The following is a 17,630-nucleotide window of genomic DNA, read 5'->3' on the forward strand; positions in this document are numbered from 1 at the left end:
ATAGTGCTCACATGGTAATGCTGGCCTCCCCGATGCTAAGATGTGCCACGTGACCTATTTGCTCCTGGAATTATGAAGTGGAAGGACAGTCTGCAATGTGCAGGGATACAGACTGCATAAAAAACATTACCCAGTCTTTCACCTGCCCCATATTCATTAGTTTATGGTTGGAGACCATCAGAATGGACCTGTTCTGGAATAGCTCATAGTGGCTATGATAATCCACAGATCGCAAGATTATTCCCCACAGGAGTTATTCAAATCCAACCTGCGGGCGAACCTAATAAAGCAGGATTCAGCAGTGAGAAGCAATGAGGAATGAGAAGGGGATTCAGAAAACAGGGGTTCCTAAAACTGCTTACCAGCTGAGTGACACATCCCCCCACCCCAAGAGAATTGCTTATTTAATGTCCTCTCCAGAAACTTGCCTATAGGGTAAAACAGTTCAACAGTTAGCATTAGATCCAGCCTCCAACACTCAAGGAAGTTTTCAATTCAAAGTCTAACAAGGCCCCGGGATAATTTGTAAACTACCATACTCGGGAAACACTCAAAAGGTGTGCTAAAAATCCTGGAATTCAAAAAAAGGAACCTGTAATTTAAAATGCTGGTGAATTACAGGCTAAGATTTCTTATTGTTATTAAGAAATAAATAGCGAAGCACAGCTTGGATCCCTTATCTACCAAAAGTAACAGACCAGCAGGCACTCAGGGGTTTCACTTTATAAAGCACATGGATGCAACATGGTGTAGGTGAGGAAAACCTGTCATGCACCAGGAAGAATGGCCTGATCCATAGAAGAAAGATGTGTCCCTGTATAAAGGCAAGGGCAGTGAAGGACTAGTTGCCTTAGCTTCTTTTCAAACCAGAAAGAGAGACGCCTTCCGTCAAGGTCAAATACTAGAAGTCTTGACTTTTTAATTACACCAAGTTTCAAAACACAGACACACAAAATTACAGTAAAGACAAGCACATCCTGTTTGCACTTGACTTCCTGTTCTGGGCCAGCTGATCTATTTACACTGCTACTGCCTAGCCACAAAACAGTAACCCTTCATATCTGCCAACAACCGGTTCACTGAGCACTATTTCACGGACAGTAAAATACATTATTCTACGAGTCGGGTAGAAAAGATTCACCTAAAGAGCACCAAAAACCAATATTGAGCCTCTAAGCCACTCTGTCTCTCCTATGCTTCCTACTGACGTCTGACCTACCTGATAAAAAATTAATACAAATAGGCTGAGATAAAAAAAATTAAGCCCGAAACAAAATTTGGAATATGGGGGCTGAGAAAAAGAGCAAGGAAGACTGGAAATGTTTTTATTATTAAACGTGGGCCCCTTTTCAAAAGTAGAAGGAACAGATTTCTATCAGCTGGAAGCCCCACTGAGCAGACCCCCAGACGGGAACCACCGGGAGTGGTCACCACAGTTCATAAAGGGCCCTTCTGGTGAACACTGCCCCCAATCCAGCCAGCTACCAACCGGAGTCCACATGTCAGCAAAAGCTCTCCAGTTTTAGAGACCTGAAGCCCCCACTTGAAGGGAAATTTCCACTGTTTTCAAAGAGCTAGTAGTTCCCCCCACAAGCTACATTCAGTATTGGGAGTAAATGCTAGACAACAAATATCTCAGTTTTTATGGGCCCATCGGTTGGCCTCCTCAGGTCTGTATTCTCATCTGGAAAATAGGAAGGTAAGACAACGCAAATCTCTAATGTTCCTTCCAGCTGTCGAAGAAGTTCCAGGATTCAACACTAACAGTTAGAGGAAGCTTCTGCCGCTCCTGACGTTATTTCTTTGGTCCAGTAAGATACCTCTCATACCCCACAATTCACGGTGTGAATATATGCCTTGATCTAGACCTCTCATGTACCCAAGGACTCTTTTCCCTCTCCCTTGAAATGTGGATCAGAAAGTTTCTTACTGAAGGCAAAATAACAAACCTTAAGGTTTGTTCTCTTGACATATGGTCTTTTTATTAAGATCTTAATGTAATCACCACTCAGTTCTCATGCTGGTCATATGATTCCTGGACAGGATAAAGCCACAAAAGGATGGAGAAAATCTGACCAGCAGCTTGTGGCCCTCCCACACAGTGACTGCTAATAGCGAAAGAATGAGGCAAAATCTGGGTAAAAAAAGGGAGTGGTGAAGACAAGCTGGTTGAGTCAGTGTAAGGGAAAACCCAGAAGAGAAGAAGAAATGAGGAAAAAAGAAGGGCAAAGAAGGGGGCAGGGGAATCCAAACCAATGAGCAGAAACTTAAATTCTGCTTATTCATTCATCTATTTATTTATTATCTATCTATTTACATTATGTGCAGAGAACTGAATTGGACACTAGAGGAGACACAAAGGTCAACCAGATAGATCTGCTCATGAGGTTATGGTCTAGTAGGAGAGATAAAGGCATGTACACAAACTACTGAAATATACAGTAGAAAGGATACTGTGCCATAAAGGAGACATAAAAGAGAATTCTCTACTATGAGACCCAGAGGAAGAAGTGATTACTCCCAGTGAGGGATCAGACAAGACAGCTTCATAGGAAGAATGACATTCCAAGCCAAAAACACAACAGGAACAAGGACACCCAAGCAGGAAATCAAGGACACATAGGTACAGTGAGTAACTGGATTTGATTTGAGATACAAGTGGGCATGAAGGGAGGGATGTTAATAACAATAGCTAGCAATCCACAGAGCCACGGCTAAATTGGTAACTGGGTTGGAGCCAGAGAAGTATTCCAAAGTCAGACTCAGAATTTGAGTTTAAATCCAGTAGAAAAGGAAGGAGGGAGGGAGGGTGACAAGTTAGGAGCTTGGAGGACTCTCAGAACCCATAAAATTAAGATAATAAAATAAACGCAAAACCAGTGTGTGCAGATATTGAAAGTCCCTCCAAAGAGATGCAATGTCTTCCAAACTAAAAGCAAGAAGACGGGAAGACAAAAGGGCTCAGGTGAAGGTATTAACATATTTAAACAAAGAACATGACCACATCTGGGCTCATGGCAGGCTCAGTAGAGTATGTGGCTCGTGATCTCAGAGTTGTGAGTTGGGAGTCCCACATTGGGGGTAGAGACTACTTAAAAAGAAAATCCTGAGGCACTCGGGTGGCTCAGTGGGTTAAGCCTCTGCCTTCGGCTCAGGTCATGATCTCAGGGTCCTGGGATGGAGCCCCACATTGAGCTCTCTGCTCAACGGGGAGCCTGCTCCTCCCCCCCTCTCTCTGCCTGCCTCTTTGCCTACTTGTGATCTCAATCTCTCTGTCAAATAAATTTTTTTAAATCTTTTTAAAAAATCTTAACAGTGATGACATCAAAGTGTGATCTACAAAGTTTAAAAAATCTAAAAGTAGAGGAGGCTATTTTGACTCCATAATCACCCAAGACTGAGCAATACTGCAACTAAGTGACAGGCCATCTTCTCTGCTGTGGGACAAGTTTCTTTCATGAAGTTTAAGTGGGAACTGCATACAGTAGCACTTAGGGGTGTGGGCTCCTAGAATCTGAGGGACTCGATTCCTTCCAATCTGAGTTCATCCTCTTACCAGCTTGGACAGAGCCTTGGTTTCCTCATTTGTAAATTGAGTACCATGGGCCCACTGGGAGAATTAAATGTCCTACTGTATGCAAAAGCACTTAGTAGAATACTGAGCAGATAGAAGGCAAATCAATAACCTTAGCTTTTTTCTAACTTCCCCCACAAGTATTCTATCATATTATTCCATGCTCACCAAGCAAGCTCAGTATTATTAAATTTCATTTCTCAGATCTCTTGATACAGAAAAGCAGTACCCTAGCAAAATCCAGAATCCTGTCAATAGGAAAGGGCTCCTTCACTCTGGAGTAACAAACTATCATTCCTTTCTGAGCACAGTCACCCAAGTCTGAATATAGTGCTGTCCCCAAAGACTGACTGATCATTTCCAGGTACAAAGCAAAACAAATTTTGTGGCCTGAGAACCAGACCTAAAATACAGTGACCAAAACCCTGAGGGGTCTTCCCGAGAAAACAGATGGCACCCACCAGGCTAGCCCTTCCTACTGCCACCCTCAATCTGCAACAAGCCAGTCTGTATAATGTGACTTTCCTGTACTTCTCCACCCTTCACCTCTCCATGCCCTTCAATCATGCACAACGGCAAAGCACTTGATCTGCCTCTCTGACCTTCTGGAGGTCAAAGATCCCATCTTATCAGCTTGGCATTCTTCCCTCCATATTCCAGTATACCTTGCATCAAACAGAACTACGACATTTATTATAAAAATTAATTTCAAACACAGCTTCCTTGAACAACACAATCCATTGAACTCCACCAGCTCTACACTCTGAGGCAGGATTTATTGAACTCTTTTGATTTATTGAACTCTTATTCTACGTTTTTCTTTTCCTCTAACTCCCCAGCCTTTCCACACCTGAGCTACCAAGTATTACAAAAACGTTGGAAGACTATGGACTGGGTGCCCAGCAAATTCATACAACTGGGACCAAGCCACCACTGGGCTCCGAAGTCTTTTATTCATCTCTAGTTGATGACTCCACAGCAACTTTCCAAAAAGCAGCATTGCGCGGGGTTGAGGACATGGGGCCTAGAGTTAGACAGAACTTACAGTCTTCCTCTGTGACCTCAGTCAAGGTGCTTCACTTCCCTGATCTTGGCTTCTGCTTCCATAAAATGGAGAACCTAAATGAGGTAATTAATGCAAGCCCTTAACAACACAAAGTGCTCAAAAAGTAGGATCTGAGTCAGGACTCTTTTCTACTATGTGTAAGCTCAGCCCCTCTCCCCTCCTAACTAGAAACCTCCTCACCTGCTTTACCAAAGCAGTTCGGCTGGGGTTTGACTACTTATTTTGAGGCAGTGGTGGTGCCGTGGGAATCATGGATCAGGAGTCCAGCTGGTGCCCTACATGAGATGTGGGACCATGAACCGTTCGTTTCACCTTTGCCTCCGGTTCCTCCACTGCAAATGAGTGTTTTAATATGTGAGAGTGAAATGGGAAAATATGAGAGAGCATCAAGCAGAGGAGGGGAGTAAAGGGGAAATAAGTGAGATAATAAGACCTTCAAGTAAAACAAACCTGGCTTCAAATTCCAGTTCTAGCACTTACCTAGCTGTGTGACCGTGGGCGAGTTTTTTGTGTGCAAAGTGGGGGCAAAAGCACCACAGGGTTTTGAAAAGGTTTAAAAGAATGTACAGCTACTTGGCACGCTGGTTTCCCCTCCTCCTTTCTGCCTCATCTTTCCCTTTCATCTCAAACATTCCCCTTTATTCACTAAACCAGTAGAGCACCATTTCTGACCATCAGTTAAAAAAAAAAAAATTAGCACATCTCCAACATCTCTACATGTAACAGCAAATTAGGCAAGTGCTACTGTTCAAATGGTGCTACTGTACTATCTAAAACCCAGTACTAAAAAGAAATTTCAAAGAGAAAGATAAAAATAGAGGAAAAACTTAGTTCTAGTATTTCCTTCCCATACCCCTGAGTAAGGTCTTACATACCCTTCAAATCTGGAAATTCATTCTGGGAGTCACTGTAATATTGGGCACCCTGTTTAGACACAAAGAGAGAAAGCAGACTCGGGGCGGTCCCTGGCACGGGGACGGACACAAGGTCGGGGCTCAGCAGACGTCAGCCTCCGCACACCTGCTTCTCTGTGCAGGTCTGTGCAAGCGGGCTCTCAGTCTCTCCCCTTCTCTTCGGTTCCCTGCTTCCCCCACAAAGCAATGGTACCCTCCTTCACCCACGGGTCACACACGTGTTAGCTCACTCCACTCCGCTTCACAAAAGCCCTCTCCAACATCCTCAGAGATCTTCTGACAGCTAAATGCATGGCTTTTTCCCAAGTCCTCCACCTTCCTGACCTACCTGCAGTCCCGGACACAGATGACCTACCCATGTTCTTCCTGCAGGCCTCTTTTTCCCCTTCCCTTTCCACTGAAAGTACAGAAGCTCGACTCCCTTTTGACTTCAAAGACCAACCTTTCTCCCTGTCTTTCCCTGGGTTCTTTTTGGTCCCTAAGTAACCCCTAGGGCTCTGTACTTACCACTCTTTCCTTCTCTAGTGAATTCTACCTGGTTCTTTTAAAATCTAGGGGCACCTGGGTAGCTCAGTCGGTTAAGTGTCCGACTCTTGATTTCAGCTTGTCATGATTTCAAAGTCGCAGGATTAAGCTCCTCGGTGGGCTCTGCACTGGACATGGAGCCTGCTTGGGATTCTCCATCTCCCTCTTCTTTTTTTTTTTTTTTTTTAATTAATTAATTTATTTTCAGCATAACAGTATGCATTATTTTTTCACCACACCCAGTGCTCCATGCAATCCGTGCCCTCTATAACACCCACCACCTGGTACCCCAACCTCCCACTGCCCCCCTGCCACTTCAAACCCCTCAGATTGTCAATCTCCCTCTTCTTTTGCTCACCTTTCCTGCACATGCGCATGTGCTCCCTCTCAAAAAACTAAATCTATCCCACAAATACCCTATTCTCATCATATACAGTGCCATACCCTGCTCTGTGTGCTGTTATCTTTCTCAAGAACTAGAACACACACCTCCTGACTGGCCTCCTCTTCACCGTTCTCTTTTCTCCATACAGTAGTCAGAATAATCTTGGACCGCTTGTTACTCTCCTGCTTTAAAACCTTCAGTGGCTTCCCATCATGCTTTTCTGGTAAAGCTTAAGACTCCCCATATAGTCCACAAAGGCCCCATGTGATGTGGGCCCCGACTTCCTCTCCTGCTTTACCTCATGCTGCCCCCAACCCCACCCCCATTCACCTCACTCTAATCCTTTGGCAGTCCTCCTTTCAGTTTCTCAAAAATAAAAAGACTACTCCTTGCCCCCAAGGTCTGCACACTTGTGGTTCCTTTCCTGTCTGGAACATTCTCCACAGCTCTTTTCACCAAGCTGGCTCCTTATCAGCCAGAACTCTGCTCCCCTGCCCTATAACACAGTTGTCTGGCACACAGTTGGAGCTCAATGAGTATTGTTGAATGAATAGACTCCATAGCCTTTCGTCAGAGAACTCCCAATCCAAATACCCAGAATCAGTCTCACCCTTCAGTTTCAGCACCTCATTTCTAAATGCTTGCTAGATGGGTATCTGTACCTTGAATTTAGCATAGCAAGTACACTCAAGACCAAACCCTTCATCTCTTCCCAAACCAGTTCCTCCCACCTTCTGAAATTACACAAGCAGTTTAATCCACACCTCCACTTCTAAACCATGAATTTCCTATTCATTTGCTCCACCTGTCCACAATTCTAACCCCTCTTTAAAACTGAATTTAAGTCACTTCATTCATTCATGCATTCAATCAACCAGTTATTCATTGATCAAACACTTACTGAATGCCTTTTATGAGGCAGGTACTATGTTAGATACCAGAAAGCAAAGCAGACATATTTTTGTCTACTCTCTATCAAATAATCACACAAATGTTGTAAATTATATAAATTATAACCTACAAAATGCTACAAAGGAAAAAGTGCTAGAAACTAGAAGAAAAAATGTGAGGCATCAAAAAACATTCCTTTAATGATGTGCTGATTGAAGGAGACAAAATTTAACTAGGCAGACTAGAGGGTAGAACCTGCCAGGCAGAGGGTTCAGCCAGGTCCTGGAAGCAAAAGGAGATCAGCAGGCCTATCTTAAGGTACCTACCATTCTGCCTTATATATTATACCTATCAGAATCAGTCTTGTCCCCTTCCCCAACCTCTATCCTCATTTTACTGTCACCTGAGAAAAAGTACATACAGTGTCTCAGGTGCCACTACCGCCCCCCCAGGAGACCTGGATTAATGAACATGTCTGGTACCTATGGAAACCATGCTTATAAAAATCTCTCAGACAACTCTAATATGCAGCCAAGTTTATAAATCAAATGCCTAAACTATCTACTCAATAAACATGTATCAATTAGTCTCTAATTAAATATCCCTAAGGTTAACATGATAAACTCTTTCCAAATTGGTCACAATAATCTCAACCATACTGTATGGCCTTTAGCAGTGTGACACTGATATTTTACCCTTCCCGAAGTGTCCCCTCCCCTTCAACGTGGGCTACATTTGTGACTTTTTTAACCAAAAGAATGAAGGAAAGTGATAATGAAGGACTCTTTCATTATGGCTGCCCTGAAAGCCAACCGCCATGTAAAAGGAGCCCCATATTGATTAATGACTGATGAGAGACCAAGAGGGAGTCCAACCTCAAGGAGGAGAACCAAGATCTCGGCCAACAGCTAGCACAGAAACCCACATATTTTGAGTGAAGCCATGTTAAAGCTCCCAGTCCAATGAAATCACCTGGGCAAGGTGGTATGTCCTTCTTCCCTGGATTACAATTCACAGAATCATGAGCCATAAAATGGCTGTCATTTGAAGCTACTAAATGTATTAGGATGATTTGCTACACACTGGTAGATAACTGAAATAGTCAGAAATCCAACTCACTTTCAGCAATCATACAACTGTTTCCCAGCTTTGATGACCAAGAAACTCTTCTTCATATTCATTACAATTACTCCCCCTTCAATTTAAGCCCATGTCCTCTTAAATCTTTGAAGTACAGGAAGAACAATTAGTCAAAATCCCCCCAGCAAAAACTATTCTTATACTTAAAGATGGTAATCGAGCCATCCCTTAGCTTTTCCTTCTGTAGGCTAAAATCATTCCTTTAAAAAAAAAAAAAAACTTATAATGATAGGACTTATTTTTAAACTTTTTAATCATTTTTATCCTCTCAAGTATTGGGATGGCGGGGGTGGGGAGGGAACGACAGAAACTAGATGCCACATGCCAGTACTTAACAGAGATTATTTCCTAGCCCTTATGGTTCATCTTTCCATAATCCAATTCCACAAAAGTTTATTACCCTACAAATGTAACCATTTGCTGAAATTACCATGAAACCTTTTGGGTTCTTAACACTCTGCTTACTCTATCTTGTGCTGACTCCCTTCACTCATCAACCTAGTCTGACACTCCATTATTGAAATAGGTTTTCAATAAATTCTAGGTATTTGAAGCACAATAGAAAAGCTTGAGGTTGGAAGGCACCCCATTAATTTCAATCAAGGTCTCTAAGCACATTCAAGGCCTTTCTGTAGATCAGAAGGCTCTGAGTACCTCCTTCTACTTCGATGGTAAAGTGGCCTTATAAAAGGCAAGATCTTTAGCACTTGCCTACTGAGCAAAGGCACCTTTTCTGTAGAAGCCAATAGGCTGTATTTAACTACAAAGAGACAAACCAGTTGCTTAACGCAATGTAAAAACATGCTCTCTCTGAAGTCTTACCTGCATGTATACTTCAATGTCAAAAGTAGCTTTATAATCACCAGTAAAATAGGGATAATAAAGCCTACCCAACACAGAATATTGTAGGTGTCAAATAAAATGATACAAGGGAAATAATTTTGTAAAGTATTATAAAAATGTTAGGTGATAATGTGGAACTAAGTTTAAGTTTCAGCAAGCCCAATAAATCTTCAAATTAACTTCGAATGGTTACCTGATGATTTCAGGTGACCTATATGGAATAGCACCACGGGCTCAAGTTCATCAAACAGGAACTAAAAACATGCCACCTAACAAGACAGCTTACGAATTTTATAATACTGCCAAGACTAATAAAGATGTTTGGACTAATGATTTGACACTGGGGACCCACTTCAGCCACTGTCTGATAGTGTTGGGCTCTAGGCCAGGGAGCAGGTGTGTAGAAGGAACAGTCTACTAGAAGAAATAGACAGTGCTGTGGAAGTCCAAATAAGGAGGAACAACTCTAACTCTACTTGACGAAGGGTAGGGAAGGTTTCGCATATGAACTAATAAGTCTCCTGGGGGATGAGTACTTTGCGAGTCAGGAGGATGAGACAACTTCGCCTAGAACAATATGCTATAACCAGAGACTGGGAAGATGGGAGAAATTCGGTGAGGATGGAGAGGAGAGAAATGACTAGGAAAAGGAGAGAAGTAAGCCAGGTAACATTAACAGGTAGGACAGGGTCACATTGTGAAGGGCTTTACCTGTCAAGCTAAGTAGAAAACAGGAATCCAATGGCACTCTGAAAACCTGAGAATGAGAACATTTGATTTAGGCCTTTAGGAAGATAACTTTGGAGATAACAATGTGGAGGGGACAAGAGCAGAGAAAGACCTAAGGTGGGGTGGTAAAGCCCGGTCAAGACTGGATGGAGGGGGCACCTGGCTGGCTCAGTCAGCAGAGCATGCAACTCTTGTTCTTGTCCAGTAGTTCAAGCCCCACACTGCAGGGTAGAGGTTATGTATGTATGTATGTATGTATGTATAAATAAATAAATAGTTTTTAAAAAGAAGATTTGATAAGGCTCTCAACCAGAAGTTACAAACTCAAATTCCTGGAGGCAAAGTGGGTAAACTGTGACATCTTTAGTCTTTAACATCTGGGAGAATGGTTACCTGTAATCTTTGAGAGTGCAGGCCCCGTCTCTAAGTATTCACACACAGAATTCGAAGACATTGGGCTGGTTAAACAGAATGTCTATTAAATTAAGGCAATACAGTGGGAATGAAGGAAAGCCACACATCGATCAAACGGTACCCCAATAACATCATCAAAAACTCTTAGCAGGGGTGCCTGGGTGGCTCAGTGGGTTAAGCCGCTGCCTTCGGCTCAGGTCATGATCTCAGGATCCTGGGATCGAGTCCCACATCGGGCTCTCTGCTCGGCAGGGAGCCTGCTTCCTCCTCTCTCTCTCTCTGCCTGCCTCTCTGCCAAATATATAAATAAAATCTTTAAAAAAAAAAAAAAAGCTCTTAGCAGAGGGGTGCCTGGGTGGCTCAGTCGTTAAGTATCTGCCTTTGGCTCAGGTCATGATCCCAGGTCCAGGGATCGAGTCCCGCATCAGGCTCCCTGCTCCAAGGGAAGACTATTCTCTCTCTCCCACTCCCGCTGTGTCTCTGTCAAAAAAATAAGTAAAATCTTAAAAAAAAAAGCACTTAGCAACCATGGACTTAGCATATTTAGGTGATGTGAGGCATAAACAATGAACAGGAAGACCTGATGGACATCATTAACAGAGTTGAAACCTACAGCAACAGAAGCAGCTGACTGGTCCTCAGTGGGAAGATAACGTATGCCATTTTAGATCCCTTTTGAACACTCTGGTAGGTTTTTCAAATTGGGTAAAGTTTATCAATTTGGAAATAAAAATCTGAAGCTTGGGAGAGACAGCTGGGCTACTAAACATACGGAGGATAGCTGAATTTACGGGCCTATTTGAGATCCTTGGAGTAAGGGGTATGGAAGTGGAAAGATGCCCAAGGTAAAGTCTTGGAGCCTCTCAACGTTTATGGGATAGCCAAAAGAGAATGCAAAGAAATAATAGAAGGATACTCTGGAAACTCAGAAGAGACAAGGTAACCTCAAAGCCAGATGAAGAGGGTCACTGGGGGAAAGAAGAATGGCCCCACAGTGCCACATGCCAGGCCAAGATTAAGTAAATTGGAGGCTGAAACCACAACATTGGGTTTGGTAATCTGGAGTTTACTTACGATCTTTAGGAAAACATGAGTAAGGTAATGTGGGCAGAAGCCAAAATAACAAAGGATTGATAAGAAAATCAGAGTTGAGGAAGTATACAATATAGGTTCCTCCTCATTCTACCCTTACTGAGAACCAACCATGTCCCAAGGAACATGGATATCATTCTAACAAAACAGACACTGATTCTTGACGTACGCTATGATCAGAGTAGAGAGTGCTATCCTGTGTACTTATCCAATCTTGGTGAGTAAGAAGAGACTCCATGGAAGAAATGACTTTGGCTCTGAAGCCAGCCAGGTGAAGTTGGGGCAGGGTGTTTTAGAGATAGCTGGCTGGTGTAAAGGCCTGGGTTAAAAGAACACATGGGCCATCTGAGGGGAACTGTAAGGAGCAGAAGCAAACTCAGAGGGGCAACTGCCTAGCAGTGAGGCTTAAGTGTTAAAAAGTTTCGAAGTGAAGAGCAGGAGGGAGATAGAGCAATAGTCTGAACAGAATTAGGGATGAGGGGAGGTTCTTCATAGTACCTCAGAGAAAAATATGGAAACTCGCTGGTAAGAGTGTTTCCCTACAATTCAATATTCCAGTGATTAGATAGATAATAAAATACATTTGCTTCTCTCTCTTTAATAATTGTTTAGTTTGACTAAACTATTTCTCACAGGACACAAAAAAGGACAGAAAATACAAGAGGAAAAGATGGATAAAAGCTGTAAACCTGACATGTTTGTCTTCTCTAAGGTTTCTATGATAAATGGTCTATTTAGGACTAAAACCACATCCAGATCCCAAATGAAATGAAACTTTTCCCCCTCAAGACCTCTTCTAAAGGCCTAAGGGACTGACTTTAAGATACCCGTACTGCTGAGGCAATTCTGAAGACAAAGGATTTCCCATTCCTCCTGCAGCTCAGTCTAGCTAATAAAACGAAGAGCAAACAGTCTGGGGTTACCTGATTTTGCCTGTTTCAAAACATTACCACAGCAGAGAGCAAGCAGCCTCCAGTTCCTGCCGCTGAGGTCCTTGGAGCCATTTCAGATGAGCTCATCTCAGGAACCAACAGCAGCAGCTTTCAGGCAAAGTGAATGGTGCCGCCTGGGGACGTGTCTTTGGTAAGTAAGCAAGATTGCAACAGAGCAGGCAGTTTACCCAGGGCAGTGCTGACTCATGCAAGGCAAACTCCTGCTTCCCAAACAACCCAGCCGGTGCCAACGCAACCAACCGCAACTCAGAAAAGAAGAGGTGCCTCACTGATTTTTTTAAATGGAGTGCTGACTACTGAGGGCTGGTCCCTCACTCCCCTCTTGCTGGTTGCTCGGCAGCCCCTGGAGCCCTTACCTGGAAGGCTCCAGTGGTCACATTCTGAAATTTCATTTGAGAACAGGCTGGGGCTCAGGACAGCAAGATTAATGAAGGTAGCAGGTTCACGGCCTTGAAGTTCTCCCCTGAGAGGCTGATAAAGAAGTCACTTTGCATTTATAAATTAGAACATCTGGGTCAGAGGAAATGAGGAACTTGCCCGGTCATTGCTAGTTGGTCAAATCACCCGAGTAAATTTTTGTCAGCTTTAACCAGGCTCCCCTTTCTGTTTCCCCATTAGGCCATCCCTGACCTCTCTACTTCCCTAGACAATGCAGAGTTTCTAATTAAGACAGAAATAACTGAAGGCTTTAATCAGCTGCCACACACAGTTAAAGCCACATTATCCACCAGCATACCTACCGGATGCTTAAGGAATCCAGGAGTCTCTGAAAACTGTATTAACACTTGCTTTTAAAAGAAAAATCCCTAAATCTGTGTCGATTCTCCTTTATTGGCCAGCTTATTAAAAAAATCAATTCTAGAATGACTGGCTCATCAACAGCTATTAATTATTATTGAATTTGCCCTGACCAGCTAGAATGATGCTATACAAAGAAAACAAAAGATTAAGCCTTTGCTTTATGTGGGGTTGGGTTTTTTTTGTTGTTTTTCAATAGACAAGAAAGAAACATTAAAGTTCACATCAGATCCTTCTGCTCCCTGCTCAAAACTTCGCAAGGCCATCAGCTTTTCCTCAGCATGGGCATGCAAGGCCACCACACCTAGCCCTGTCCATTCTTCAAGGTAGGTCCCCTGCAGCGTGAACTCTGGATGTAGCTGCCAACTCAGCTTGTCACTCAATAAATGTTATTAGGTTAAAATGTACATGCAGACTGTCAGAATTTGGGTTTAAAAACTATGCTACTTAATTCTATTCCTTTTCAAGGGGCTAGTTTAAAAAAAGTTATTTATCCAATTGGCTTAATTCCCCTTAATTACATTATTCCAGTAGGATAGCCACACTGAGCTTTTATAAGGTTTCATAAAATGTTTCCGCTTTTATTCCTCCCTTTCAGTGTTTTCCTTTTCAGGAAATGGCTGTAAAGTTTTCCTACAGTATGTGTTAATTAGTTCTTTGCAAATGATAAAGACATCTTTAGAGCAGTTGGCAACTGTTATCTCATTGACCACACTTAAAAAAAAAATTTCTGTAGTTGCTGATAAGTCACAAACATTCTAATATGAAGCAACCCTCAAGACACATACAGAACGGACAAATAGGAAACCTCTTCTGAAAAAACCCATTATTGTTAGAAGCTTCTGGCACGTTCTATATATTGGTTAACTTTAAATAAGGAAGAGAAAATTCAGATAGTACTGTGGCTGGGAAGTAAATGTGAATTATGTAAAGAAAAATACAGGAGCCAGAAGCATCAGAATTTCCTAATTCTGCTAAAATAAACACCATTTAGCAGGTGAGAAGAACTGTTGCAGATTATCATTTCCCTGTTTTTGATTCTGTACAGTTCCCATCTTTTTCTCCAAAATATAATCATACCCCATCCCAGTTCCTTCTTTTAGGCTGGAAAGGCTGAGGATTACACTGATTTAGGGCTTTAAAAAGAGGCTAAATCTGAGCAAATGACTTCAAGTACTTGAAGTTTTGTGAGGTTGCATGAAAACTATGAGACTATGAAACTATATGAAAATAAGAAAACTAATTTGGCTTTGTGCTTAGTAATTTCTCTCAATGCATTATCTTAAAACTCAGACAAGTCACCACCTAAAGGTACATTTTGTGGGTGGTCATAAGAGATATAAATATCACTAAAGTTTGTGTATAAAACTTGCACACACTCATACTCACTGTTTTTCTTGAAGAGGAATATGTAATGCCATTTATAGGCCACTTTTTTTTTTTTCCTGCAAGAGATCTTAACATTATAAACAGTAAGCAGGTGTCAAAAGAGAAATAAAAATATTCACATCTCATGATTCTCTAGTCTTCCAAATCCGTGGAAAATTACCAAATACAACAAAAAGATAATGGGACGATACACATACCAGGGAGGGAGTTGCGGTGGGAACAGATCAAGGAGTTATTCTTAGCTTTATGAGTATTTGAATTTTTTATTTTTGCAAGAAACACATATTCAAATATTAGTAACTTAAAATTGGGTTAATTTAAAAATTTTTACCATTTATGAACTAATCTTTCCCCTTTCTCATTATTTCTTCTTTTTTTTTTTTTAAGATTTTATTTATTTATCAGAGAGAGAGAGGGGGAGAGAGCGGGCACAGGCAGACAGAATGGCGGGCAGAGGCAGAGGGAGAAGCAGGCTCCCCCCTGAGCAAGGAGCCCGAAGTGGGACTCCATCCCAGAACGCCGGGATCATGACCTGAGCCGAAGGCAGCTGCTTAGCCAACTGAGCCACCCAGGCGTCCCTCATTCTTTCTTCTTAACAGCTCCCTTTTACCTTCTTTTCCCTCCCCAACATCCTAAATGATACTGCACATTTATTCTGTTCAGCAAATTAATCCTATTTATGTCCATATCCTTTTTCTTACTGAGAAGGAGCTGACTTGATGAATCCAAGTTTTCAGGAACCAGTGCCTGGCTATCTCTCCTTGTGGAGACTTAGGGACATTGCCAAATTCTAATCCTTGGAGTTGTAGGATCTTACATTTTTTTCAAAAAACTAGAGTACCTCCTCTTCAAAAAAGACAAATGAGCATCAACCAAACATCTATCATCTAATAAATCACAGAAATTAAATATGAGAAATAAAGTAAATTTTAGGATACTCGACAATCCACTCTAGGGGTACTTAACAATCAACAGAAGTGCTTATTAAAAATGATTATTTCCCATCCCAGTCCCTCAGACATTCTGAATTAGCACAAATGCAGAGAAGGGCCCCAGAATCAGAATTTTAAATAAAGAACTCCCTCTCCCACATGATTCAGATGCAGGTGGCCTTGGATATTTTGAGAGATTGGTCATACAGCTATGTTCCCTGAGCACTGTTTACAAAATGAAAAGTTTCATTTCAAAGACCACCAAAATGAGCAGTAGTCTGAGAAGCTCTTGGACACTAGTCCCCTTACCCACAAGAACAGCCAAGAACATAACAATTGAACTGTATTTATTTTGTCAACTGGACCATTATTTTCTTCAAGCCTCCAGAGACAATTATCCTAACTACTCTTAAGGATTTTAGCTGTCACCCACAGTCATTACACAGAGACATTTTCACACCTGGAATGCAGTACAAGGGGCTTAATGGAATTTTTATGGCTGTGAAAATTAAAGTTCACTTGACTCAAGAGAATACTCAAATAAAAGAAGGAATAAAACCTCCCCAAAGGCGCAGGTTGAAAGTAGAGGCTTTTGACTTCCTGATGAGGCAGTTTTGCCCAGAAATTCAAACCATGGAATGCTATATAGCTCATATGTCTTCAGAGTACCCAAATGCCAACTTATCGCCACTGTATCAGCCAAGGCAGGCTCACTGTAACATTTGGAAGCACAAACCTCCTGTATAAAATGCCCTCTCCTGGGAGACAGAGGCTGTCGCCATGGCGGGGATCATTCCATCCTGAGGCCAGAAGGACCAGGCAGTGCCTTTAATCTTTAACGAGCCACTTTCATGTTCAGATGTAGGGTAGGAACTGGCACTGCATAAAGCCCAACCGGCCTCACAGCACTTTGCTGCAACCCCCACTCTCCCCACAGCTGTGTGAGGGCAGGTGAAGGGAGTCTGTCCCGGCTGGTACAGGTACCAGAACCCGTCCTATAACCTAACTGTGGGCACCCGATTATCTGTTATGGTGTAATAGTTCAGAAAGGTATCCAGTATCAAGGGTACAGCAACTGCTTACCTCAGGCACCATGAAATACTAGATCCCTAAATGTCAGGGAATTGAAAAAGCATCGAGCCTGCAGGAAAAGGGAGAGTCCAAAGGTGAGAGGACACAGGCTGAGGCCCTAAGACCGGGGGGGAAAGGAAGTCAGCAACATGACCCAACTGCCATCCTGGGGAGTGCACTTTAGAAACATGGCAACAGAAATCTTGGAACCGCTGGGCGCGTAACTTTCTATACAAAGCTATTTCTTCCTTTTTTTCCCCTGAGCTGCTAATACAGAAGGACAGGGAAAGGCCCTTGTCATCCAAGTCCCTCACCTAAACAACTCCCAAAGCCTCATAATGAAGTGATTAGTAAGCTCAGGTCCTATTCCCCAGTAACCAACCACCCTCTCAGAACAAAAGATTCCAGCATTCAACTCTGAAGATTTCCTGAATGCACAGTTCTTTACTGTTTTACCTCTGGATTCTTCTCCTCAAATACATCTATACACACTCTCTTCTTTCTCTCTACTCCAATAAGTCAAGACTTCCTGACTTTTCACGTTGGTTTCCATTAGAAATGCCACAAGATTAAGTGACCTTCTCACACGTTCCCAAGCCTAGGGGGCCTTTGTTGACATGTGTTTCATGTGGCAGGGTTACTCCTAGCCAAGTAGATAAGGTTACCTGTTCACCTACAGTTAATCTTCAAACTGGCTTAGGTAGGCTAGGGAAATAAAAGGTAAGACTGCACAGCTTGAATGTCCCATCAATGTAATCAAAATAATGGAAGAGAAAGAAAAGACAGGAGAGATTTCAAAATGAAGAATGAACTGTGCATTTCAGTAGCACTTAAGAAAACACTCCATCTGACTAAGCACCTGATTGAGTGAACAAATACCCAAAGGACTGTACATTCTCCAAAGATTATCATGC

General features: G+C 42.4%; 1 protein-coding gene across 15 annotated transcripts in view; it reads right to left on the reverse strand.

Annotated features, from left to right (window-relative positions):
• RFFL (ring finger and FYVE like domain containing E3 ubiquitin protein ligase) overlaps window positions 1-17,630 on the reverse strand; it is a 66,079-nt gene that overhangs the window by 33,956 nt on the left and 14,493 nt on the right. The window contains exons 1-2 of one of the 15 annotated variants that reach the window (XM_082707378.1): window positions 12,497-12,657; window positions 4,620-4,693 (exon numbers count right to left, since the gene is read on the reverse strand). The exons of 7 other annotated variants lie outside the window; for them this stretch is intronic. The gene's annotated coding sequence lies outside the window, so the exon portion shown is untranslated. Of the gene's footprint in view, window positions 1-4,619; window positions 4,694-6,568; window positions 6,693-12,496; window positions 12,662-12,882; window positions 13,012-17,630 lie in introns of those variants that run through there. 7 more of the 15 variants (XM_082707380.1, XM_082707377.1, XM_082707379.1 and 4 more) reach the window with 7 other exon arrangements.

Source organism: Mustela nivalis, assembly GCF_964662115.1.
Source record: "Mustela nivalis genome assembly, chromosome: 17".
NCBI lineage: Eukaryota > Metazoa > Chordata > Mammalia > Carnivora > Mustelidae > Mustela > Mustela nivalis.